Below are 26,719 nucleotides of genomic sequence, written 5' to 3' on the forward strand. Positions count from 1 at the left end.
GAATGGGCTGGGGTGCGTTTGGCAGGCATTCTCAGATCATTAACAGCAGGTTGCCATTATCCCTCAAGAGAAAAGTATGTAATAGCTGTGTCTTACCAGTACTCACCTACGAGACAGAAACCTGGAGGCTTACGAAAAGGATTCTACTCAAATTGAGGACGACGCAACGAGCTATGCAAAGAAGAATGATAAGTGCAATGTTAAGGGATAAGAAAATAGCAGATTGGGTGAAGGAACAAACGCGAGTTAATGACATCTTAGTTAAAATCAAGAAAAAAAATGGGCATGGGCAGGACATGTAATGAGGAGGGAAGATAACCGATGGTCATTAAGGGTTACGGAATGGATTCCAAGGGAAGGGAAGCGTAGCAGAGGGCGGCAGAAAGTTAGGTGGGCGGATGAGATTAAGAAGTTTGCTGGCACGGCAAGGCCACAATTAGTACATGACCGGGGTTGTTGGAGAAGTATGGGAGAGGCCTTTGCCCTGCAGTGGGCGTAACCAGGCTGATGATGATGATGATGATGACGACGATGATTTTGATGATGCTGATGATGATGATGATGAGATTTCATAGCATAAAAACAAGACGAGCTGAAGAAGAACGAACAAAGCTCGAAGTGACCGCTCTGATGGCGACGGCCAAAAAAACTGCGCACCCCGCCGTGGTTGCTCAGTGGCTATGGTGTTGGGCTGCTGAGCACGAGGTCGCGGGATCGAATCCCGGCCACGGCGGCCGCATTTCGATGGGGGCGAAATGCGAAAACACCCGTGTACTTATGTTGAATTCCAATGGCGGAGTCGGAGCAAGTTTTTCTGCTCGTTTCGGAGCAAGTTTGTTCCAATGACGGAGTGAGAGCGGGAGTAAGGTGTTCCAATGAGAGAGTCGGAGTGGATTCAGAGCGGTAGTCACTCCGTGGAGCAGAAAAAGATGCTCCGCCAAAATCGGCGGAGTGGACCGGAACTCTGCGCGACGTATTTCCTTTACCACGTTTGTCTGCTGGGAGGCGCCACCGGTCACGACTCGCGAGGAAGCAAAAGCTGCTGCACGCTTGGCGAGATATCCATACCGCACTTTAAAAAAAACGTCAGGTGAACGGCGCTGAAGAGACAAGTGACCGGTGCGGTAGTGGTGGGAGCAAACAGCGGAAGGAAGTGACAACACGCAAGGTATCCTGGGTAACTCGGCGATACAACTTCCGTTTCCGCCTTGCTCCGGCGGCGCAGGTTGTGTTCCAATCACGGATTTGGAGGCGTTGCTCTGCGCCAGAGTAGCGTGCTCGCTCGCGGAGTCCGTCGGCTGCTCCGACTCCGCCATTGGAATTCAACATTAGATTTAGGTGCACGTTAAAGAACCCCAGGGGGTCGAAATTTCCGGAGTCCTCCACTACGGCGTGCCTCATAATCAGAAAGTGGTTTTGGCACGTAAAACCCCATAATTTAATTTTTTTTTTAAAACTGCGCTTGCGATCATGCAAAACTACTCAAGCAACGGGACAAAGATTTCATAATCTGTCTCGGCTAATGCTTTGAGGATCCCGTCAAGAGCTTGCGGAATCATTGGCCAAATCACCAAACGATAAAAAAAATTCACATGCAGGTTTTTCTAGCTTTGACCTTTGCTTTAGATAAAGGCGGTTGCTGTGTGGCACGTCGTGTGGAAAATGTCACTGCAACAAACAGTTTGCCCAGCCACGTGTCTTTTGCTTCATGTACGCTGCTATGCAGGTGGGCAAAAAAACAAACATTTATTGACAGAAGCTCTTATCCACATGTCCTGCATAGAATTTGGGGTCAAAGGCGCTCATTAGCAATGGAGTCGGGCCTTTATGTGTCATCAAAATAGTTAGGCGATTGTCACTCCCGTATGAATACCGCTTTGCTATGACTGTGCTACGATATTTTCTTGTGGATAGTAACCTAAATAATTCAATTTTGTTTGAGGGCTTCGGCGAACTATATACTTACCTGTGGTATTCCTTTTCGGCACTACATCAAGAATAACATACGTGTGCTTGTATTTCCGTATGCGTGTTAGCGCTTGTCTACAATAACAGTATGTGCGTGCGTGTGTGTGTGTTCGCGCGCGTGTGCGCAATGAAAAGTTGATTACATGCTGGTTGTGAATTTCTAATAAAGCTTGTGCATATCGGGGGCGCCTATTGTAAATATTGTTCTTGTTTTTTGACACTTACGCTTTTCTACAGACTTGCCCTATTTAGGTGGTTGTGATGATTTCACGTTACATGGAGAACAGCCAGATTATGTGCAAGTATTTAACTGCCTTGGGATAGTCAATCGTAAAGCCGCGTGCATTATGATCTAGGCACGTTTAATGGACAGCGGGAAGTGCCATTTCCCAACCCCAAATGTTTCAAAACCTCCCTGTAGGATCGTTTCTTCTAGATTTAAGAAAGTATTCTTTTTTTATGTTTACTGTTTTAATGTAGCCCCGCTGCCATCAGAAGGAGATGGCTGCAAACACGTGCCAGTTTGACCACGCTGTCACGTGTTGAAGACCACGTGGTCTCTCTCAGCAGTGTTACGTCATAGCCACTCATCATCCACCCCAGCGGGTCATCACGCACCACTCTCGCCAATAGCTGTGCCCCCAACACAGGCTTTGAAGGTATGCAAACGACCACCGGTTCTCCTAAAAGACGAAATAAAAAAATCGGGGTATTATGGGAGGTATATCCGGGAGGGATGCGGAAAGCTGTCATAACCAGCTTCTCACGTCGCTGAACACACACCCCGGGCACATTCTAATTCCCTGAGAAGGGCTAGGTGCTCATAACCAATTTTCTGCCAGGCACTGCGCCAAGCTAACATCCATCCATTTTGTTTATTCTTTACTTTTCCCACGTTGTTTACAAAGGCTGTGCCATATGTTAGCCGTTGGTAAACAACGTAAAAAAGAAGATAAAGAAAGAATAAGAAAAAGGATATAGGGGCAGGAATGTGGAGACTTAAGAAGCAGCCTCAGAGGTTGAGGAACGCGTATTGAACGATGGAACAAAATATGTGAGGCTTAACGTTAGGAGACAGCAAGACGGTGATGTGCATTAGAGATCGTGGTATTCGTTGTATATTTCACATTGGGTAGTGAAAAACTTGGGCAACTTTGCACGTAGAGAGCAGCGCCTGCAACATAAATAGCACCCTGATCACTGTGCCAGGCGTTTCACAACGCTGGAATTATGAGGAGGTGCCCCAGTCGCATTGCCGCAGCCTTATGGCACACGGTCGAGACCGAAAGAAAACCGATGGCGTTTGTAGTTTGAATTCACCGTAGGTTCCGCTCAAATTATTTCATAGGCACACAGCTCGCACAATAGTAACTCTTCGGTTAGTGCGCGCGACACACCAGCCAGCAGCGGAAGGCAGAACACTGTCCTTGGTATGCTGCAGACATGGAGGGAGGAAAAATATAGGAGGGAATATTGCGTAAAACAGCAAGCTCTGGCCAACGAACGCTCCGCGAAGCCACAGTGGTGGCGGAACACGTGACCTATTGCGGCGAGATCACGGAGCAAGAATCGAGATTTTCTGAGACGTTTGTTACCTAGTAGCAACGCCAGAAGTTTTTATTACACGTTAGTGATGTGTGCCGCGTGTGCCAGCGCGAGAGGGCCACCCTGACGCACATCCTATGGGATTGCACCAAGTTCCCCGACGAAGCTTCGACAAGTACAACGATTCCGCCGCGACTCGCGGTTGGGGCGGAATGCTACGACCACGAAAGCCAAAACTGGGCCGTCCAGCGCGTCTCGGCGGCTCTTGAAAGACAAAGGCCGAGCGAAAGCGACGGAACGTTGCCCCTCAGGGCGACCGACCGCGGGAGTAACACGCGCTGGAGTTGAGTAGGGACTGCCCGCTGAGAAGACGTCAGGGCCCGCGTCACGGCGCCATTTAGTCATGGTGTCGCTCTGCAGGCGACTACATGAAGTTGTTCATCTCTCTCTCTCTCTCTCTCTATTCGGTGCGCCCACAGTCGCCCGCCCTGCTGTGGCTCAGCCGGCAGAGCAGGAGCACTAAAGCCAAACGCGCACATTCACGTGCGATAACGTGTTGGCCACCAGGTTTGGCTTCAATCAGGTTGCGGTACGCTCCCTATTATCTCTTTTTCTGCCTTCATGGCTGCTGAACGGATTCAGCTGAATGCGATGGCGCGTCCACTTGGCTTCGTCGTTTTGGCAGCCAAACGCACTACATGTACGTGTTGGAAGGTTGGTTTGGCGGAGGCAAGGAATGCAGGTTTTGACAACTTGAGTTTACGCGTGACAGAATTATATTTTCTCATTTATTCAAATTACAATGCGACGGTATCAGGTGTGACGGTCGTGTCTAAATTGTACTTTACGACTTTTCTCACGCGTTCTACTCTGAGCAATTCAATTATTTCTGTAACGCCTGCGCGTCTTGCGGAAGAACTGCGTGTATCGGGATGCGTGATTCGGTATGATTTTTGCAATATGGACATCACCGCCGGCGGCGACACAAAGACCGACGCTGGATTTTCTCGACACGAGGCCCTTCCCGCTGACGCGTTAAACTTGTTGGTGTTCGACAACGAACGTGCCCCGTAGCTCGACTGCACCAGAACAGCAACCTTTTCACCGGAGGTGAAAGCCACACCAACATTTAAAAAAACGGGAATAAAGAGGCAAATAAGCTCTCTGGTTTGAAAATGGACTCTCAATCCCGACCATGCAAAGGGAATGTGCGACGAAGCTGCTGAAAACGACCCCTACAACTGCTTGGGGGGGGGGGGGGGCGCAGTGTGCAATGGTTTATTGACCTAGAGGTAGTGCTAGTAATTATCATTTTGGCAGCACTTCGCTGCTGGTTGTAGCGCCGTTTCCTTTTCGTATTTGCCGCTACTCGCTGTCACGCGACTGATTTCTATGTTGTAGCCGCACCGCTATGGGTGCGACTACGTTGAAATCAGTAGCTAGGCTGGTTCCTTTATATGCGAAAGGCTAGTGACGTCACTCCCCACGTCGCAAGCTGCCCTCGCCGCAGCAGCTTGCGCAACAGTAATCTTTACTGGGAAGCGTGTGCGGGACGGCACATTTCGCGACCGGGCGCAAGGGGAACCGACGATTGCGGCCCAATCTCGCGCGACATATATGGAAGCAAGCTGGGAGACGGCGCGAGGCGGAGGGGTGCGGCTTCTACACCTCTAACAAGCGCGTACTTCACATTGCTGCGCGCTGTCGCGCGCACCGTATCCTAAGTGATCTGGAGATGTCTCCTACTTTTGTGCGCGCTGTGCTCTCATCGCTCTTGCGTTGAAGCTATAGGTCTCACGGAGGTCGCTTCGCTCGCTACTGCTGCCGCGATTCCTCACACCCGCGTTCTGACAGCGAGCGTCCGCGCTCATCGAGTGCGATGTGTTCATGTTTGCTCGTGCGCGCTGACACCGTGCTCGTTAATTTAGCTAGTAAGCGAGCGTTTGCAAGGCGAGACGGCAGATAAAAAAAAAACTACTATACTTATTATGGCTGTCTACTGATTTGCCATCGCAATCGATGCTTCGCCTTTCGGGCGAAACTTCTACGTTTTTTTCCTACGGTCGATGACACGAAAAATGTGCACCAACGAGAGGCTAACAGCTTCCCTGAAAAGAACATCTACTCTAGAAGGCAAATGAGGCAAAATGACAACCATAAGAGCCATGTCCTCGTTGCTAGGTGATGGCTGGAGGAGCGGAGCCCACGCGGGGCGGGTTTTTTTCGGGAGCGCACTGCAACAACATTTCCCTTCGTCTAGTCACCTTATGCGGGCGTGGGTTTCCCGCTAACCTTGTTGACTAACGGCCGTAGCACAAACTTGGTCGAAATTTTGGCGCGCGCTGAATTAATGGTTTGCGACATAGTACACGCACCTAGACGAGGTCATATATTTGGAAGCAATGTGTTTACCCACAGAAAACGCTTTTGATGTAGGCGAGCAATTAATGTTCTTCGAGGGCGACCCCGATAAGTTACGCAACTGTACACAGACAATAGAGCCAAATGTACGCAAGCATGGTGAACATATGCTATCTTGGAAAGCACCTGTATTTGCACTGGTTAGTTCTCAAGTATCGTCCGCAGTTAAGGTTAACATGAGGGGCAACTTTATAGTGAAAATTTATTTTTATATCTATTTATGATTGCCTAATGCATTTTAGCTAATATATTCAAACGCGAACATTTATGTCTGAAACTGTGGTCCTGTAATATTTTCTGCTCATAGATATTGAGTTGAGTTGAGCTGAATGCTTTATTTTCAACAGACCTAATACAGAGCCTGCTAGAGGGGCAGAGGCTGGAGGCTTAAAACTCCTGACAAAGGCCTCTGACCATTTACATTTCGCCAAACGATTTTATGCACAGATGAAAGTCATACTATCATCACAAACACACAGAATATAACCATATTACACTTCTATAACAACAGTATCAATGTCTATGCATGTCTATATTACTTGCATACTGTATGAAGTACATATATACATGAAACGTACATTTCATGTGCGTGTTTCTCCCCTTTTTTATTATGCAACTATATTCATACAATATACGAAGATATTTGTATACACACGTAGATATTGCACGCGTTTGTATGTTTACACACACCAAAAAAATGATATCGTAAGTGGATAAAGAACCACAGCAAACATTATCGCTGAGAGTATCTTAATTCAGAAATTATTATCAAATCTTTATGTTATTTCTGAAAATATTTGTAGTTGTATTGAAATTCAATTTTTTCTCTAAAAGTTAAATTGAGAGAAGGTGCTGCGATGTGGAAGTTCGCGCTCCATTTCTGTAGTAAAAGAAACTGTACCTGACATCAACGCTAAAGAAGACAAGGTCGACGTACATGATTCTATGGTTAAATGTTGATTGTCCCTCTCTGATTTTTCACGCATTTCGTTTCGTATTCGTATCGGATTTCACGTCCAATTACGTTGTTAGGCGTCTACACTTGGCTGACCATTTTCTTTCTCTAACATCATATATACACATTATATTCATACACATGAATTTGTAGACCAATCTACATCTGAACGCTTGCTTCATACTCGCGTAAACGTCTGCTCTCCACTCTCTCCACTCTCTCCGCTTCTCAGACCCAGCCTTCTTACGTCCTGATGATGGTAACGACGACGATGATGATGATGATGATGATGATGACTGACATCTCTCTTGAAAGAAGGCGGAGACAAATGGTTACGTAGCCTACATGAGTTATTGAGGTTTTACTGCGTCTGTCACCATGCAGTCTCTTGCTTATCTGATGTAAACCATAACGTTCATATTTAAAACCTCTAGTAGTACATTGCAGCGTCACCTACATTTGCAATCACCCTTCGATTGTCTTGGAATCCCAACGCATCTGGAAGGTGAACACCCCCTACGGGTCTCTCTGGTGAATATCTAGGCATTCCATCACGGTGTGCCGACTCTTTTCGAGACTTTTCTTGCAGCACACACATGCCTCCTCCGGTGGCACATATGAGGTGCGATATATTTGTCTCCATCAGCAGTCAGCTCGGAGATCAAATAGCAAGTCACTGACATTTGCGTTATTATACAGATTTTCGTTCCTGATTTATTTCATGCTGTTTTTTTTAAATATCCATAGACTCTTTTGTTTCCATTTTTTGCATCCAATATACCGCCTTCGTTCCTCTCACTTACTATGACTGCTAGTTATACCTTTACAGTTTTATTTACTCTGTACTTATTTTTTGCGCTCAGTTTGCAATGCGGCATAAGATCATAATGGAGCTAAATTTAAGCATGCAAGCCCGTTTCGTCGAGATACTGTAGCAATGGCTTGTAAAATGTGTTGTCCATAGTCCATCTTACATAGACTTCACTTTGACCCCTATTTAAATTTTGCACTTTTGAGCACGCCTTCGCGAGTGGACTTTGTCCCAGGGCATGATCAAATTAGATGGAGGGCATCCACTGCAGACGCAGGTGCGAAGCACTTCAGACACTGGACGATGTAGTCGTGTGGTTGACCCTAAGCATAAGTGACGGCTGGTGTAAGGGCCACCGATGCCCGAAGTCTCCGTAGAGATACTTCCCCCATCCGAGAAAGATTGTAAGGGCAGGGAGTGCACACGTGGGAGGATGAGGGCAAGCGCGTCACGCCGGAGGATAGATTTTTGGGCAATGAAAACAGAGCGGGGTTCAGAGGGAAGGTCAAGAGGAGGTGTTACGGGTTTCGAGAAGGAGGGAGCAATGCGGTCCACAAGGTCAGTGTTGTGGTCATGACCATGTGCCTGCGTCCAGTGGACAGTAATATTCACAAGTGTTAAATTATTAATTTTTGCATCTCCTGACAAATACGCAGCGTTTTCGTTACTTGTTGGAGATTCGTAACCGGACAGTAGCTGTAGTGTAGATGCGGGCTTTGTTGATGTTAGGCAAGTGACAATGGCTTCTATCGCATCATGTATAGCCTGCAGCTCAAATAATAAGGGGTCTAAATTGTTCACTGCATTGCGGCGAGTGGCTTGGATCTCAGGCTCTACTTGGTTCGCAACTATTTTGACCTCTCCCTCCATTCTGCGTGCACTCCTTTAGAGGCACAAATACTTTTTTTTCTCTTAAGCCGACACTTGCTTTTCATCCATGTCCCTTAGTCTTTCTGCAAAACTAATCTTGCTCTGCATTTGTCCGACCTAAAAAAATTGGAGGACGCTTAAGCTTCGCCTTCAAGAGTGGAACGCGATAGCGTTCCCGTCGACCCGCCAATGGGTGTAAGACAATGGGCTACAGGGCAGCCATCACTTAGGAGGCGCCCCGCATCAGACGCGGTGAGCGTCGAGCCATATGGTCGAGCAACGCGGCGTTCGGCGCAGCAACGAAACGTGCGCCTGAGCAAGCGGAGCGAACCAAAGAACTCGGTATCCCGGAGGGGGAAATGATGCACGCCAGCCAAACGCCGTGATCGGCACGGGCAGAGAGATAGAGAGATAGTGATCTAAAGAAAGTAAGGACGCTTGATTCTACAGAGGGAGCAAAGCGTTGTCAGGGGAGAGAGTCCGAGCCGCGACAGCTCCAATGCGCGCGTGGCGCGCCATCTGTCGGTGCAGCGCCGTACATGGAGAGGAGGGGGTCTTTTGTGTTTGCCGCAAGATGGCTCTCCGTGTGCGGAAGGCGCAGAAGAAATGCAGCGAAACGCACTTCGCTACTCGTGTAATTGCGACTTCTGCAAGTTACATCTTCATAATTACCGATATACACCACAGTATAACTTTCCACGGCTCGTTTCGAAGGCAACACCGCATTCACTAGAGGCGCGTTTGTACCTCTTGGAAGCATCGAACTCGTGGCTGAGTGGTAGCGTCTCCGTCTCACACTCCGGAGACCCTGGTTCGATTCCCACCCAGCCCATCTTGGAAGTTGCTTTTTATTTATGGAGTGCCTGCCGTGATTTATCGCTCACGGTCAACGCCGCAAAACGCCAACGCCGACACCGACGCCGACACCCGACGCCGACACCGACACCGACGCCGACGACACCGGCTTTTCTGCGACACGAGCTCCTTAACGCTCTCGCGTTAAAAAATGAACGCCAATCCACGCTGTGAAGGTTATTGGCCAGCGAAGCCGTGGTATCACGTGAGCCGATAGACTAATCTGACGCAGCTTTGAACTGGGTCCTGCCAAGACTGAGCACGACGGCGTTGTGCATACTGACCTTATAGTTCCCGGGAACTGCAGCTTGTGCAACCGTAATCTTAGCCGCGAAACGCTTGCGGTGAACGCTTTGCGCGAACGCCAGGTTTCTGGCTCTTTCTTTTTTCTGTCCCTCGCACGGCCGGCACCAGCACTGCCATGGATGGATGAATGGATGTTATGATCGTCCCCTTTGGAACGGGGTGGTGGGTTGCGCCACCAAGCTCTTGCTACTATGCTGCCTAATATCCTACCTAGGTTAACCAATGAACAAGGAAAAGAAAAAAAAACGCTGTGAACTACCACGTCCAAATTTTCTGATCGGATGGATGAGCGGATGCGCCCGCCATCTGGTGGTGCTGCAAGGAACCCAGCGGCGCACGTGGCGCGTGCATCCCACTGTGGTTGGTTTAGTTTTGCCCACGAACACGACAAATGCACTTTGGGGTAGAGGTATGCAGCTTCGCTGTAAAAAGCCCAATCCGTGTCACAGCCAGGCTAGCGACAGCTAGTCTAGAAGAAAAAAAGTGGCCTCTCCTCCCCTAGAGTGTCGTTAAACACGTAACTTCCAGCACTTGGTGCGCGTGGAAACGGTACGGATCAACCACTAACTTTCTAGGCTCGCACACGTGCCCCTCCTACCCACAGCACACGGCGCGCGGGACACTAACATATCGCAGTTAGACTTTATATGGGGACATCACGGTGACGACGATCGTGAACTGTTAGCTGTAGTATCATTATGACAGATAAAAAGTCACAGGCCTGCGCGACGCACGCAGTACAGTTGCAGCGTAAGCTGGAGAAGCGGCTACGAAGCAGCTTCATTTTCGGCACCACGCACTAGAGATCTTCACGTCGTTTTCACGCGAACGATCTGAATTCTCCGCCCGGCGTGGGCGGCTAGATGCGGCTTCTCCTGCTCTCTGCACAGCGGTCTGCTGATCCCGATGTTGCCTGGTTACAGCTGCGCGTGTAGCTCTACGAATCTCTTCTTAAGGTTCGTCGCTATTGAGGAGCCACCATAACGTGTAGCGAAGAGTAAACACAGGTGTTCAAATTACGGGGCAGCACGTGTCACATCCCTTCACCCGTGGCACGGTACGTTGCTGCTGGTGATGGTGATGATAATGATGGCCGTACCTTCGAAAGTGGGATGGTGACGAATCGTCACCTAGCCTGGTACATCCGGGGTCAGCTACATGAAGCATGCAACTACTATATGCAACTGCTACATGTCGGGACACCTTGTGGAATATAACGGAACCGCATTGCATACCTTGTACGTGTTGACGCTGCGCGGCGTTCATGTCTGGCGAATATATGTAAACACGAATGCGAGAATTTAGGTCTGAAATTTATCGTTAAGAAATCAGGTGTTATGGTATCCAATGAACACAGTGAACAGACAGTGTCAATTCAGGGTGAGGAAATACCTGACGTACAAGTATATATACACCTTGGTATATGGATAAACGAAGGCAATGGATATATAGAAACACAGGAAAGAGTAATAACAGCAAAGGGGAAGAGAAAAGCGGCCATAATGAAACAGAGCGCTATGAGGATACAATAGATACAAGGTGTTCCGGGGCATGGGGAAAGCTGTAATGGTTCCAGGACTTACATTTGGAAATGTGGTTGTTTATTTGAGATCAGGTGTACAAAGAGGATTCAATTACATTAGAAGGTCAGTGGGACGCCTACCAATTGGAGCTCACGGGAAGACTACAAATGTAGTTGTACACGTTGATATGGGCTGGAGAAGCTTTGAATTGAGAGAAGCTCATAGCAAAATTGGTTACGAAAAGTGACTGAGGAATATGGAAGAAAGTTAATGGACTCGGATAGTTATTTGTACAGGAAAAACATTGGTTCACAGTGGCGCAAAAGAATTAGGAAGCTTACCAGCACGTATGCGAGCTGTATGGTGAGCAAGTTGGCAACAAAGATCGTTAAGCGCAAAGTCATAGAGGCTGAGATATTTTCATGGGGGGTGGCAGTGAAAATAAAGCCTGCTCTGTGTAACTACTTAGGAGGAAAAAAGAACAAAATTAGGAAAGGAACCATTTATCATAAGTCAAAGTGAAGCTAATTAGATTTCAATGCGGCATCAGGATGCCGTAGAACACGCACTTTTAAAGCGAGATGTAAGAAAGAAGAAATGTGTGCTTGCTGCGGTGAAGCCGGGGAAACAATGGAGAATCTTTTATTAGAATGTCAAGATATCTACCCAGGGGTTGATTAGGCATCGCTTGCCTCCTTGATTCCCTGGGTTTCAAAGCGATAGTAGGGTGAAAGTAAACATGCCCGCACTATAGATCAGTAAGCGGCGGTTGGAAGATTGGTGAAAGTAGGTAAATGACAAAACCGGAGGCGTGCAAACATGACGTTCCTCATAGGGGTTCGGAATGTTTAGTTATGCTAATTCATCGAGAGGTTTTGCTTTTCTTTGTTTTCTTTTTTGATATAGGTAGAACATTAGGCAATATAATAACAAGAGCTTGATGGCGCAACCAACCACCCCGTTCCAAAGGGGACGCTCATAGCATCCATCCATCCATCCATCCATCCATCCACCATACGGCAGCAATAATAATAATAATGATGATGATGATAATGATGATGAATATTTAGTGGCGGCCCCTTTGAAACGAGACTGTGAAAACAGTCGCCTAGCCTGCTTGAAGTATGTCACACACATTTTTCATTACATCATTATTTGCACATCACCACAACCTCCTTTTCCTTCCTTCAGACTTCTCTATCTACCATGCACCGCTACCTATATATATGCTGGATGGAGGGATGCTTGCTCCGAGCATCCCTTTTGGAACAGGGCGGTGGGTTGCGCCACCAAGCTCTTGCTATTATACTGCCTAATGTCCTACCTAGGTTACAAAAGAAGAAAAGAAAAAAACAATATGAATTTTAGCTGCTACATGGCATGCCATCTGGTGTAATACCATGCAACTGCAATGCATAGGGCACACGTGTAGAAGCCTAGCGGCGCGAATCTCACATTGCAAGGCAAGTGGCCCGATACGATGCAAATGAGGATGAAGATTGGCAACCCCTTTGAAACGCGGCACTGACGTAGTCCCTATCCTGCTTGATTCATTCAGGTACACAATATATATTTTATATAGCGTTCATGTAACTCCTTTTTGTTCCTCACACCTTTTTCTCAAACTTCGTTTTCTTTCTCAATCTTTTTTGAACTACCTCGTACTGCCACATGTGCATCTGCTACATGGCATTCTACCAGGTGTATTAATGTGCAAGTGCGATGCAAAATGGGTACGTATCCACGCTAAGATGCGCGCACGTACCATCGCGCGTCGCCTCGCGCGTTAGGGCACCTTTTTTTGTCTACGCTGTGGCAGCAGTGCATTCATGACCCTAGAAAACTTCCGGTCATGCAGTTCTGAAAGTCAATTGTTAGCCAAGAAAACGGCATGTGGCCATATCATGTATAGGCTTTTTTTGTTGCACTGAGCAAAAAAAGAAAAGATTCACTTGTGGAACCATCCAACTTCCCAGCAAAACTGATGCCAGCTGGAGGGTTCTGTATATTTATAGGCTATTGTAACTTCTGTTCTAGAGGGCTTAACCGAAAGTCTTCTGGGAAGCCTGTTTTTAAGCATGAAAAGGGGGGCATTTTCCCGCTGCATCATAGCGAGCGCTGGCGTGGCTCAGTGCTAGTGTAGCTGATAGTACATGCTAGTGTAGCCAATACAGCAAGCACTGGTTTGATCCCGGTAGGAACTGTGCTTTCTTTTCCTCATTCCCAGCAATAGCTGCTACTGACAATGGCGGCGGCAGCGACGGACACAATCGCTATCTGAAACGGCTGTTGAAAAGAGCCCATAACAAGTCACGCTGTAAAATGGAGATGGTCTGCACATGTAATGCGTAGAGCTCACAACCGGTGGTCTGTTAGAGTTTACATCCATGCCATGCAAAGCGAAGCAAGGCGTATTCTAGGCCGGCAAAGAACTGGTTGGTGTGATGAAGTCGAGAAACTTGCCGCCATAAGGGGGTGTCAGTTGACGCCGGACAGGGGAAACTGAAGGACGCCGTGGGAGGCCTTCGTTCTGCAGCGTACTGAAATGATCATGATGAAGAACAAGACGATGATAATGATCGAAGCTGCACTTTACCGATCCCCTGGGCGCACGTTTCGAGCGAACTGTTGGAAGGGGCACAATCCGCGTCGATGCGATTTTCCGGTCAGTGATGTCCTTATATACATGTAGGAACAACGCTCATGATCGCCAGTAGGGAATATAACAAATCTGTAGTTTCCATGATTTCCATGATTTTCCATGATTTCGATAACAAGATCTCGTAAATCGCACCTTTTATTAGGTTTGGCAAGAACTCTCGATGGCGGTGTTAACTCCACATGCACCGTCCCTCGATGCATAATCTGTGACTCCAATAGATAAGCGGTCACCCATTCCACATATTGCATTACTTGCAGAACAGTGCTTGATTATAGAGGCAATAAGTACATTCTGCCCTAGTTCATCGTCTAATTCATTTTCCGTTCGCAATATCCCCTAATGTTACGCATGTCATATCACGTTTCCACCTGATCGAGTACGCTGGTAACTGGACACCTTATGACAGTGGTTTCCTCCTGCTACGTACATAAAGCAGCTGCTGTGATGGTACCGTCGCTGCACCTTGTTCTTCAAGACAAACTTCGTGCTTTCTTTTGGGGGGGAGAGGGGGGGGTGCAAACGTCATTCGTAGTTTGGAAGTCAAGATATTCAGAAAGTTAGTGACACCCTGTACTGAATTCCAATAACGGCAGAGCGTTCAGATGATCCGATTAGATTCTCTACTCGCCGTAAACAGACATAAAGGACGACTGTTTCATCTTTCACGACGTCTCGAACTTTAAGATGGAACTGAAGGCATCCCTTGGGTTGGAAAAAATATTGGGTTGACATGTGACTCCAAGCACAAATTTATTCTCGTAACATTCAAGGAAGGCATAACAAAATACGAGTAATACAGGCACTATACAGATGCTAAAGTCGACGACACAATCATCTGTTCGAGAAAATTATAAAAGTTAATATACAAAGAAACGGTCCATCGTCGGATTTCATTTGGGAGACCAAACTAACCATATTCAAGCCGTGATCTTTCCGGTATTTAAGACTCTTGTTGAAGATGAAAGAAAAAAAAGCATGCAGTCCTAGATTGCCTCCCCAAAGGCATGCTTCAAGGGAAAGAAAACTGAGGAAATTCAATTTTCGGAGGAGCTTCGTATTTCAACAAGAAATTCATTTCGTCGAATGTGACGCAGCCCGTCGGCTTTTGTTTTCTATATCTATGCCAAACCGTTTTTTTTGTTGTTGTTGTTGCCTTCATATAGGCATTTCCGGTTCTCTTATAGAAGATTCATGCTCTTATGTGCCTCGCGTGGCATTCCTGTACTGCTTCTTACAATGGTAACTCTATATTTATGCGCTGACATTGCCGACTCTAAGCTAGTCTTGAATAAGGCATGAAAGGAAGGGCCCTGCCTTCGTAAAGACCACGATAACATAATTTCGCTACTTCCGGGTCAAATTTTCTTCAGAGACGGACAAACGTTTTCTCTTAGGTTTCGATAAAGTAATCGAATAGTAGTAGTCGTAGCCGCAAAAGAAAAAAAATTATGCCTTGAATGCACGTGCCAAAGCCACGATCCTAATATGAGGCCTACCGTAGTGGGGACACTCAAGAATAATTTCGTCGAACTGAGGTTCTTTAAGGTCATCATTAAGGTCACATCATTTATTGCATTTTGCCTTCTTTGGTTGTGCGGCGGCGGTTTTGTCGGCGGTATAAATGCGCGGCTCAAACGACGTCCCACATGCCTAACATGGCTCCACGTTACAGGCGCGTGGAACAAAGTTCTTAATAATAGTTACCGGTATGTGCAACTGCGTTCCGGCCCACAGTCCATAGCTATTTCATCGAAACAAAGTTCCACATATTCATTGTTGTGTGAGTATAAATCGTTAAAATTCCATTAAATTTGCGATGTTGTGCGCAAGGTTGTCTAATTAGGTAAAGTGGAATTACATGCAAATAATTTCCTGTTATAGGTGGAATCTACGTGGAACGAGATTACGAGTGTACAAACAGTTGTCGTTACTTCAGGAAGGTTAAAGGCGGGAGGCAGTGAAAGTTAAAAAAAAAGACCGATCCTTCCACTACCAGAAAAAGGGGTAAGTGAAGCTTGTCCTGCGTGCACCTGTCCTTCATCGCGGTTAAGTAACCAAACAGTAACGGTGCCGGATTGCTTCGGCCTCCAGCTCCCTCAGCTTGGGACCTGCTCGTTTCTGTCAGATTGCCTGGGCTCGGGTGGCTCTAACGGCTGCACCGGCGTGCCGACGGCGAGCCCTATCACGGGCGAGTTCTCGCCGCTGCTCGTCGAACGCTGCCCGTTCCTCGGGAGAATGCGCAATGTGTAGCCATCACATCCATTTTACGAGATTTAACTGAACTGCAACGAAGCCGGCGCAGCGTACGCGACACCCTTTCCTGCCCTTTCCCGCGTTGGCGTAATCAAAACTCTGATTCGTTGCACGCGTGGAGTGAGCGCGCGCCTATGCAGCTGGACTCTTCCTTTCTTTTTTTCTTTCTTCATTGGAACATAAAACATGCGAACCAAATATTTTGTCAGCCTGCCAAAGCAATGACTCTTTTGAGCGGGACTGGGCAGTGTTGTGGCCCGAATGACACAGTCTTGTGCTCTAAGAAAAGAGGAAACAATAGGGAAAGAAGTTCAAAGCAAAATTAAATTCCTTATATGTGCCACAAACAGTAACCTGTAGTCCACGAAAGCATCGATGATTTTATGTGGACCACTACGTATTCGCCTTCAACAATGTGTAATATAAATACACAATTTCTTTTCCTCCTCCCTACTATACTCTCTCCCTTTTTCCTTATCGCTCGGCTAAGTTCTATTATTTGTTCCTGCACGAGCAGTAGTGTAAGCAAAGACATATTACAGCAGCAAAATATATGTACAGCACTGCCCTCTATTTCATCATAGACAGTTGTAAATGTTTTGGAGGAGTAGCAGTCACCAATCACAATTAGAATGTAAAAGAACACGATACAAATAAAAAGAACACAACACTCTTATCTGTTTTAAACAATTGTTAGCGAAAGTTCACCAGAAAAAGTCCTGTTACATGGTTTTCTTTGAATACTCCCAGCTCCGTGACAGAACCATGGGGTGTACAAAATCTTTTATTTTCCTGAATGACAATACGTTGGGAATTTCCTGTATTTGATTAAGGTAGAACGGTGCATAACATTATCTCCTTCCCTTAGCATAGTTCGTAAACGGTTTAGCCTGCAAAAATGTTTTAGTTTTGCGCATATGACTATTTTTAATGTTTCTTTGTTTAAAAATATTCATCAAACTAATGCTCCGTAAATACCACCGAACGAAAAAGTTGTTTACCATCAATTACACCATGTTCTGCTACTAGCTTACTATGGTTGATGGAGTTGCTGTTTGTTCCGTATGTTATATGTTATTCGTTATTTGTTGTATTGTTCTATTTAACGCGTCTGGCCTATATGGCGAAGCAATTCCGTTGGTAGTTCTGTCATACTGTAATACTGTTTCACATCGAGCCTTATACGTGAGTTTTCTTAACCTAATGTCGCATACTGCTCTGATTTCGTAAATGACTGAACATACTGCTCGAATTCTTTTAGCTACATGTTGTATGTGATGCGCAAATTGAAAATATTCATCGAAAAAAACACCAAGGTATTTTGGTTTTGTGGCCTACTGCATACTTTCGCAAGAGCACCCCACGCAGCACTCACTATGCAAGTATAGATGTTCAGTTAGCTGGACTTTTTTTTGTACGGGCTGTCAAAGCAGATTACTTGTGTTTCTTTCTTTGTTCACAAATATGTAGTTGTTCTCAAATCATGGCACTATTTTGTATATATCTTCCTGGAACAAAGTAATGCATTCATTAAAATTTTCATGAAGTAATATTAAAGCATCATCATCAGAAAATTGGTATAACTTTGAGTGCAGTGATAGATTGACTATATCGTTCACATACAATAAAAACGTGCGGGTCTAGTACAGATCCTTGTGGGACTCCATGCTTTATGTCTATTAACTCGCTGTCTATATTTCGAATTCGAATGGCCTGATATCGATTTTTGGAGTAGACCCCAAAGTTCTCTATGAAAGGCCTGAGGAATCCTATTTGAGCTAATTTTCGAATGAGTATTTTATGACCTAACGTGTCGAGAGCTTTTTCATATATAAAAAAGCCCAATTACTACCTCATTTTTATCTATTTCACTCTTGACTAAGTAACAAAATCCTCTAGTAGTGTGATTGTGCTTCTCTCGCAACAAAACCTATACTGTCAATTAGACCAAACATGAAACTTTTCGCAAAAGGAAACCATTTTCTTCTGCATAAGCTTTTCTAGAACACACGACAATAAGGGCAAGATTGTTATAGGCTTATAGTTTTCACACTGTTGCCTTTTACCATTCTTCTAAATTGGTCTCAATAAAGATATTTTCATCGTGTTGGGAATCTGAATACTTCTGAGTAAATACATAGTAGCACAAGTTTGAAACAAGCAAAGTTGAATAATATCTCACGAAATCGAATTCCATCATATCCTGACACTGCGGTAATGAAAAATGACCTTATTACTTCCCAAACATCGATGTCAATTTCCTCACTCAAATATGCAGAGATGACGCTTGATTTGATTGTTATGTCGTATGCAGCGCTAGGGGAAATTCCCCGAAATTTCTTAATAGTATTAGCGAAACACTTGTTAAATTCGTTTTCTATTTCATTCATTTGTCTTCTGGGAAATTATTTATTCTGCTTTCATCTATGCTGTATTTTTTTTGTCTTACGCCATGTTGCGTTTCTGTTCACTCACGCTCCGGGGCCAGCGTAGCTGTCAACTCATCAAAACGCCCTTTCATAAAGCTGGTCTGGTCTGGCAGCAACTGGGTTTTTGCGTGACTACGACAACACCACTTGTGAGCCAATACAAGCTTCGCTTGAAATTCAATTTTGGTGTAATTAGTAAACCTGGGTATGCAATCAACGTTAAGGCAGGTGTGACAGCTGTGCCTGGGTCGTTGGCTAGACATGAGTGCGATTGGGCTTAGGCAGGCACGCATCGTTCGGAGGTGCGACGCGTGTTCTGCCACAGGGAAAGCGCAAGTTCTAAATGTGCAACGAGACGCCGAGAACATGCAAAGCGCCGAAGCGCAAACGGATAGGGCGCAAACGCGGTCGCTACATTGATCTCGACGGTGCGACGCCTATTGCATTCCGGACCCTCTCCAGTGAAGCAGATCGCCGGGCGACATCCGCGGGGTGGTGAAACGCCGCTTGGCGACGACGGCTCAAAGCTTCCCTCTCCCGCACAACGCTCAGAGAAATCGGCGCGGCCTCGCTCTCGTTCATGAACAAGCTCTGACCGACTAGGCGAGCACAGCGCCCATCTTAGCCAGACGCGCGGTGAGTCACGTGGTCAGGCAGCAACCCAGCTGCGGAAAGCGCATGCGCCAAGCCTGCAGCGGCGGCGGAGCCCGGCGCGGCGCGTTGCCAAGGCTGCGGCGTAGCTGCGGTCAACTCAAGGTCAAATTGTTGGCGACGGCGAAATTCGGCTCGACGCGGTTATAGTAAAGCTTTCGCTTTAGGCACGTCTAGGCACGTATGAGTTGAGAACGCGAAAACATTACAGACCAGTTGAGCATCAGTGAGCAGTTCTTCGAGTTATGAACTCCTCACCGTCAAGCGAGCGCGTTGAGAAGCTTGGCGCGTTTTGATTTGGCCTTACCGAGGCGCAGTGAGAACGCAGGCGGGAGCTTGCGCGGAGAAGGAGTGCGGTGATAACACAGTCTGCCGAGAGCAAGAGCGAAGGTGATTTGGCGTTGGGGAGATGCTTGCTTTCCTCACGGAACACCTGGCTCGCTACTCCGACAAAGGGTGTTCGCTTTCACCCACTCTGCTCCGTCGAGGTTCATTCGTGCCGTGGCAGCGCAGACAACGAGAATTTAGGTGCCGTTTCTCTGCTACATACGCCGGACACCGGCTGTTTCGCTTAGTGAACCATTTGACGTTTTCGCATCAAAATTACGGCAGAAACCATCCTCGATGAAAATATCAGTCAATGAAGCATTTTTTCGAAATTTCATCGCGCTAAGCCCGAACGAACTCACGTCAGATCAGTCTGAAATTTCGCGCTGATGTTCCACTGGGGCCATCAGTCATCTGCTTCAATGAACCATTATGACTCCAACTTGAGCATGTTTTGAGGCAGCAGCAACAACAACAGCCACTGAGATAGCTGGTTATGTGCCACTGGGAATGTTTTCGGTGATATAGTTACGTCTACATTTCATCACCACTTCAGTAGTCTTCGCACAAATAGGCTACAGTAGTCGCGCATCCCGAAAAATGAAAGTTACAAGTCAAATAGTTCTTCCAGCATACCTAAAGCAAGTCAATCTTTTTGAGCTATTTCGCCCCCGAATCGCTTGCCCGCCAATCTGGCGAACATGCCGTGCCAGAGAGAGAGAGGGGATGCACAGAAAGACAGGGAGGTGAGGCATATGTACTTCCGATTGGCTACCCTGCGCAAGCGGGAAAGGGGGACAAAGAGAGAAAGATAGTGGAAGAGAGAGAGAGAGAGACGAGCACGAACAACCCACGTACACCATAGGGTGGTAGGAGGCGGCGTTAATCAGAACTTGCGTGTTCGAGGCCATTACCCAGTTAAATAAGCATGTTGTACTTTAGAACTGGTGCCCTAGTGAAATGACAAAACACAATCGAGGTACGCTCCACATTTCAGAAGGGCAGCCGAGTTTATTAAAGCTGAAAATGCCACACGGTTGTTTCCAGAGTTCTGGGATTCTTCAATCACGGCCCTGTAAACAACTTAGAAGTGACCCAAAAGATCGAAATGGAAAGAAAGGAACCAAAGGCAAGGCACAGTTGTCAGCCTTGAACCCAACTCTTCTTTTGAAGTCGCAACTGGCGAGGGGTGTAGCAGCTTGCTGATCCAGCTGACACTTGCTCAACTGCATGTTCGCTTGCGCTTCGCGTCTACGGCCAGGAGTCCTCGCAAGTGCTAATTATGCAAACGAATGCAGATTGCCGGCGTTTCGCGTCTCCAAAAGCGGCGCGATTCTTTGAAAACGCTCGTGGCGCCTAAGTTGCGGAGGCCTAGAATTGCTGCGCAAGCTGGGCGATGTGGAAGTAACAGCGACAACAACAATGACAACAGCGAAAAAAACGAGAGAGGGGATCATCAAGATGGAGGCGCGTAATCAGTGCCGTCGCGCTGTTCGCGAAACGGAGTTGCACACTGTCGCCTGCACACATCGCTGTTTACTAGATATTCTGGAAGGCCGCCCCGCTGAAGTACGCCTCATGAAAGGAGAATGTTTGTGTCTTACTTGCTTCTCCACTTGAAAGCTATTCAGGGAAACGGCTATGAATGCTCTCTCTCTCTCTTTCTCTCTTTGAGCTCATCTTTGAAGTGGCGGAAAACGTTCTCCGGCGTGAGAGAACATCACCCTACAGAAAATTTGCTTGCGATCTTCTTTAAGAGTAGTGTGTACATGTTAGTTGCTTATTTTATGTTATTTTTTTCACTAGGGATTCTCCTTTGCTTTCTTGATTTCCATTTCCGCTATGGTGAAGAAGCTGACCCACTACCGCTCTGCAAATTATATCTTCCGTTTTGAAAATGTCAACAGCGGGAATGAAAGGGAGACACCAAAGATATTGGTGCGGCGTTTCTCTGGAGGGTGATAAACACTCCGTTGTGCACGCATGAAATCTGGCGCCTGTCGTTTGCGCTTGAGCGTCTTTGAAGAGGGCTGGTCGGCTTTCCGCCCTAGCCATGCAAAAACACGCTACAATAATGGACTATCTCTCCAGTTCGAACAACACGTGCTGTGGGAAAGTGATAGCTCGAGCTTTACTGCCAGTCCTGGCAGAATACGACTGATCTGAAATAGAGCGTGGCGAAAAATATTTCCCCATGTTTATTTAGTTACACTCATTGAAGGGGCGGTAGTTGAAGCACAGATCATCGCTGAACACCGAGGAACAGCACTGAGGCTATTTAAATTATGAGGTTTTGCGTGCCAAAACAACATTCTGATTATCAGGCACGCCGCAGTGGAGGACTGCGGAAATTTCGACCACCGGGGGTTCTTTAACGTGCACCTAAATCTAAGTACACGGTTGTTTTCGCATTTCGCCCCTATCGAAACGCGGAAGCCGTGGTCGGGATTGGATCCCGCGACCTCGTGCCCAGCAGCCCAACACCACAGCCGATATATGTTGATAGCAACCATGGCGGGTACTCAGGCTGTTGGACGGGAGCTCCACTCAGATGTAGAGGGCACCGCATTCGTTCTAAGAGATCCTTGAATGAGGTGCCGGGCAGTCGTACCGGCGTGCAGAAGGACAAGACACTGCACTGTGCTTTGGACAAAGCACGGGAACACGCTAACCAGCGAAATTTGCTGTGAGGTACGATGGCCACAAGTATTTTAATGCGCATGCACGACATCGAAGTCTCGGACAGCGTCTCCGAGGATTGCCATATTCAGCACCACTGATAATAATTGCTCAAGTCAAACAAAGCCTATATCAAATGTAGTCGGAGAAACATCCGATTGCTTTCCTGGCCAGGTGCCTGAAGGCAACTCTCACATGCTATTTTCTCCCCGTTTTTCTTATGTTACCTACATTAACGAGGTCTCTAACAACCTTATCTCTTTCATGGCGTAGTACGATCGTTTCGAAATCGAAAAGTTCGTTTATACCCTGACTTGCTGTAGTCAAAAGGCAGTTGTATTATTCCTGTTTCTGGCGACACGAGATAGGGGATACACCAGCCCTTCAGCTCCAAATATAAACAACAGGCGCAAGAAGTACACTGCAACAGAGACAGTCAATCCGAGGCTGGCTAAACTTACAACTTAAATGCGGAGGCTTCAATTGCTTAAACCACGATCCGATTGTGAGCCACGCCGTAGTAGGCAAATCTTGGTTAATATCGACCACTTGGGTTTCCTTAACGTCTGCATACATCTAAGCGCACGAGGATCCTTGCATTGCGCCGCCAGTTTAAAAGCGTCAGCTGTGGCCGTGATCGAACACTGCGACCTCGTGCGTCATATGGCAGCCCTACGGCGTAGCCAGTAAACCTCCGCGTCACGTGTCTGTAAATTCTGTGTCCAACATTATCTCGCAGGCCACTATCTGGGGCCGTGCGTGGGACGAAAAATGGCGCGGGTGACTCGGCTCTGTACGCGAATTCCGATTTCTGGGAGTCTTCGAATCGCGATGCGCTAAATAACGTACAAGAGTCTAAGAATGCCCAGTGGAAAGAAACAAGCCGAGGCCAATAACCATTGTCAACCTGGAACCCAGTCTTTTCCTTTGAAGCCGCAACTATAGGAAACGCTGGGTGAAGTGTATTCACCTAAAGAAGCCTGCGGTGAGTTGTGGTTTCGTGTACCGCCATATGCTTTTGCTTTTTTCTTATTTGGTCGTAACAATTCGTTTTTCAAGGCTTTCTCCGGTTTCATGGTCATTTTCTTCATGTACTAATAATGATCGTTCAGTTGTAATAAAAAAAATGTATGGGTGATATTATATGTATATTTTCGCCCTTTATTTCTTTGTTTGGGTGGACACAAGCCACTTTGTTGAAAATAGCATCTTGTAAACAGTACTCAGTTCATCATAACTCCAGTTTGGTATTTGGTCAATATTCTTCACTGTATTCCGTCTCCCGTAATTTCAGATTACAGACCCCTTGTTTAGCACAGACCACTTCTTTTGCATAGAGCACTTCGTTCGCACAAAGTACTTTGTTCACACAGACCACTTCGTTCACACAGACCGCTTCATTTGCACGGGTTTGTGACGTTCCATCTATTTATGGCAGACAATTGCATTTAAAATTTGGCAACCTGCAATACGAGGTAAGCTCTGTGCGCAGATTCTTAATTAAGCGAATAAAAAGCACACTGAAAGCTTTCATACATTGCGAGGTCATCAAGGCGAGCTAATGATGGGGTCCCGAGATCATTAATATATAAACTAGGACTCCACCAAGTGTCTCCCAGGTGTTAATTAGAACGTTCATTTCAGATATAGGAATCTACGCCTGAGGAGCTCTCGCTACTCATTACTCAAAGCAATGGTCCGACGACTTTCGTATAAGCACCGTTATGCCTAAAGATAATTTCTTTCAGTAACACAATTGCTTCCAGTAATAGTAAGGGGCAAGATGACGCTTCATTGGCTCGGGTTGCGCATAGGAACCTAATTATTGAAGCTCTAGGCAAGCAGTAGCTATTTATTCGCAATTCACATCAAAACGCCACACTAAGAGATTATAATATTTACCAGAAATTACTATAACAAGAATGATCCTTTCATGCTAGCACGTTGTCACTGTGCGCATCAGTGCGCACATTGACAAATTCAGGCCACGGCCGCCGCATTTCTATGGAGGAGACATGCGAAAACACCCGCGTACTTAGATTTAGGTGCACGCTATGGAGCCCGCGGTCGTCTAAATTTCCGGGCTCTCCCCCTACAGCGTGCCTCATAATCAGAAAGTGGTCTTGGCACGTAAAACCCCATAATTTATTTAATGTACCCTCAACCTTGTCTCGACCAGGTGGGTAGTTGCTGGATAACTCTCGTGGGTCAGATAAAACAACGCCAACATCATATCAGCCGCCAACTCTCTCTGGACCGTATGATACACGATCTAAACATGGTGCGACCGCAAACCGCTGCCGCTGCAGCGTTGTGCGCTTGGTACTTTGACGCATTCCTTAATTTGTCTTGAGAATTTCTCAAACACTCTCATCCTAACGTGTTCTGGATATCCGAATGACTTTAGCCTTCCTACTCGGGAAAGCACAGTACCACGCAAGGTGTAACATGACCTCTCGGCAGGAGAGCGCAAACAAGATACTTCAATTCCCTGCTTTATCACCTTCGAGTGAGCCGATCCATAACCTAACAAAGCTTTCCCACAACTAGGGATAAAGTACCATTAAAGTTAAATGTTGCGCTGCTAATAAGTATATATGCAAACGTTCCGCCGATAAATATAAGATTGTCATTAGATGACAAAAAATATAAGAAGCTGACAAAAACAAAAGTTGCGCTGATAAATATTGCATTTCTTCACTGCTAGTATATGTCGCCCTGTTATGACGATCGAGTATATGTACGAAACTCGCCAAAGGTTTGCTCTATTATTTCCTTGCGTCTCGTGTTTGTCTGCGTTGTGTTTAGGCAAAAGCGAGACAAGCCGATCGTTAATTAATTTACCAATTAACTGTATTGGAGAATCCGGAAACACGCTGGCATTGTCAACATTTCTAAAAGTGCGCTCGTGCTGTCTAATCGTGTCCTCTGTTTTCGCACCGTCCCCAGTAAATATTTATGCCAGCGAGTTTCGTTTTCAGCCCTTCTGCTATTTATGACAAGTTGTGCTCACCAACATAAATAAGTAACCAAATAAGCAAACTCTGATGTACAGGAGGAGCACAACAACAAGGCAAGACCATGCCTGTCCATGCCTGCAATTGAGCAAAAGAGCCGGTGGAATGGCCTGGGCTTGGCGCAAGCGTGTGAGACGCTCGGGCTTCCAGCTGTTTTTTCACTGCATGTGCGGCGATCTAATGCTGGTTTGCGCCACCTCCGAAATGCACATCCTTATAAAATAAACACAACAATACATATAAACCCATAGAACAGGTCTTGATGACAAAGTTTCGAGTCAACATTAGGAATTTCGCACTTCCATTTATTAGTATTGTGTAGTTCAGAGCAACAAAAAGTGTACTGCGGCGGACAGCATGGGTGTCTCGGTAGGGACAACGAAACCTGGCTTACCACGAAAGTGGTTGCACAAATATGAAACATATACACATTACCTAGATTGACGGAGCTGTTTTCGCAGCGAATCCCAAGGTGACATCGTGCGAGATAATTGAGCACACAGCGAATGCGGGTGTCGTGTTTTCTGTCCCTACGACGGGACAATACAAAGCCTGGCTACTGCGCGCTGAATCCTTGGGCAAATACAGACAAGGTGTCATAAAAAGCTTTTTTGGTCCATTATATTCCCATCCAATTTTTATTTTGCCCGAGTGCTCTCTCTTAACAAGAGATTCTTAGAATAACAAACTCAACACTAAGTTCATCAGATGATACCTCTAAGGCCTTTTTCCTTTTTTCAAAGTTATCTGATGTACGCTTTTGATTCTAAGACCAATAGCGCCTCGCACAATCAGGGATTGCGAATGCCCGTCTAGAAACACAAAAGATAGCGTTGCGTGAGTAGCGCGATAAGACAGATAGAGCAACAATGTGTTCATTTTACCACTGTCGAAACTATACATCCCAATAGTGAAGTTTAATACATGGTTTCCACGCGTGTCTATACTTGGGGGACATTTGAAATCCTGGCAATGCCGTTCTGTGACCTTAGGAAAGAATCAACTAAAGAACTGACCCCCCCCCCTCACCGCCGACCCCTTCCCAGGGCAGCCACGGCATCACATCTAGAGGACAAATAAATGAGATCGCAGTTCATAAATGGTGCAATACCACGCTGCATGCTCAGACCATTGCGGCGCTGCTGATACGTGTGGCTGTTGTTGAACAACGCTCGTTATTTCGTTACCTCACGACAGTCTAGAATGCCGTATCAGTCAACATTTTTTTACTCTTCGGCAACATTAAGGCGGTGAGATTTGGTGGTAACATCATTCATTGCACTTAGTGGTTTATCTAGACGCACGGTAAAGTACAAACACTAGCCGGACAACCCAGATCCTATACAGACTGGTAGGATAACACAAACCATGCATTTCCTGCGCTCACACCCACGCCTTGCGTGCATGTCAACTTACACCAAATGCATTTTGTAAACTACTTATACAC

General features: G+C 46.4%; 1 protein-coding gene across 23 annotated transcripts in view; it reads left to right on the plus strand.

Annotated features, from left to right (window-relative positions):
• Positions 1-26,719, plus strand: part of LOC139050998 (uncharacterized) — a 458,593-nt gene that overhangs the window by 24,903 nt on the left and 406,971 nt on the right. For 5 of the 23 annotated variants that reach the window (XM_070527963.1, XM_070527975.1, XM_070527974.1 and 2 more), the window contains exon 2: positions 2,449-2,627. The exons of 16 other annotated variants lie outside the window; for them this stretch is intronic. The gene's annotated coding sequence lies outside the window, so the exon portion shown is untranslated. Of the gene's footprint in view, positions 1-2,448; positions 2,628-15,797; positions 15,921-26,719 lie in introns of all 23 variants that reach the window. 2 more of the 23 variants (XM_070527960.1, XM_070527955.1) reach the window with 1 other exon arrangement.

This window comes from Dermacentor albipictus, chromosome 10 (genome assembly GCF_038994185.2).
Source record: "Dermacentor albipictus isolate Rhodes 1998 colony chromosome 10, USDA_Dalb.pri_finalv2, whole genome shotgun sequence".
In the NCBI taxonomy this organism is placed as follows: Eukaryota; Metazoa; Arthropoda; class Arachnida; order Ixodida; family Ixodidae; genus Dermacentor; species Dermacentor albipictus.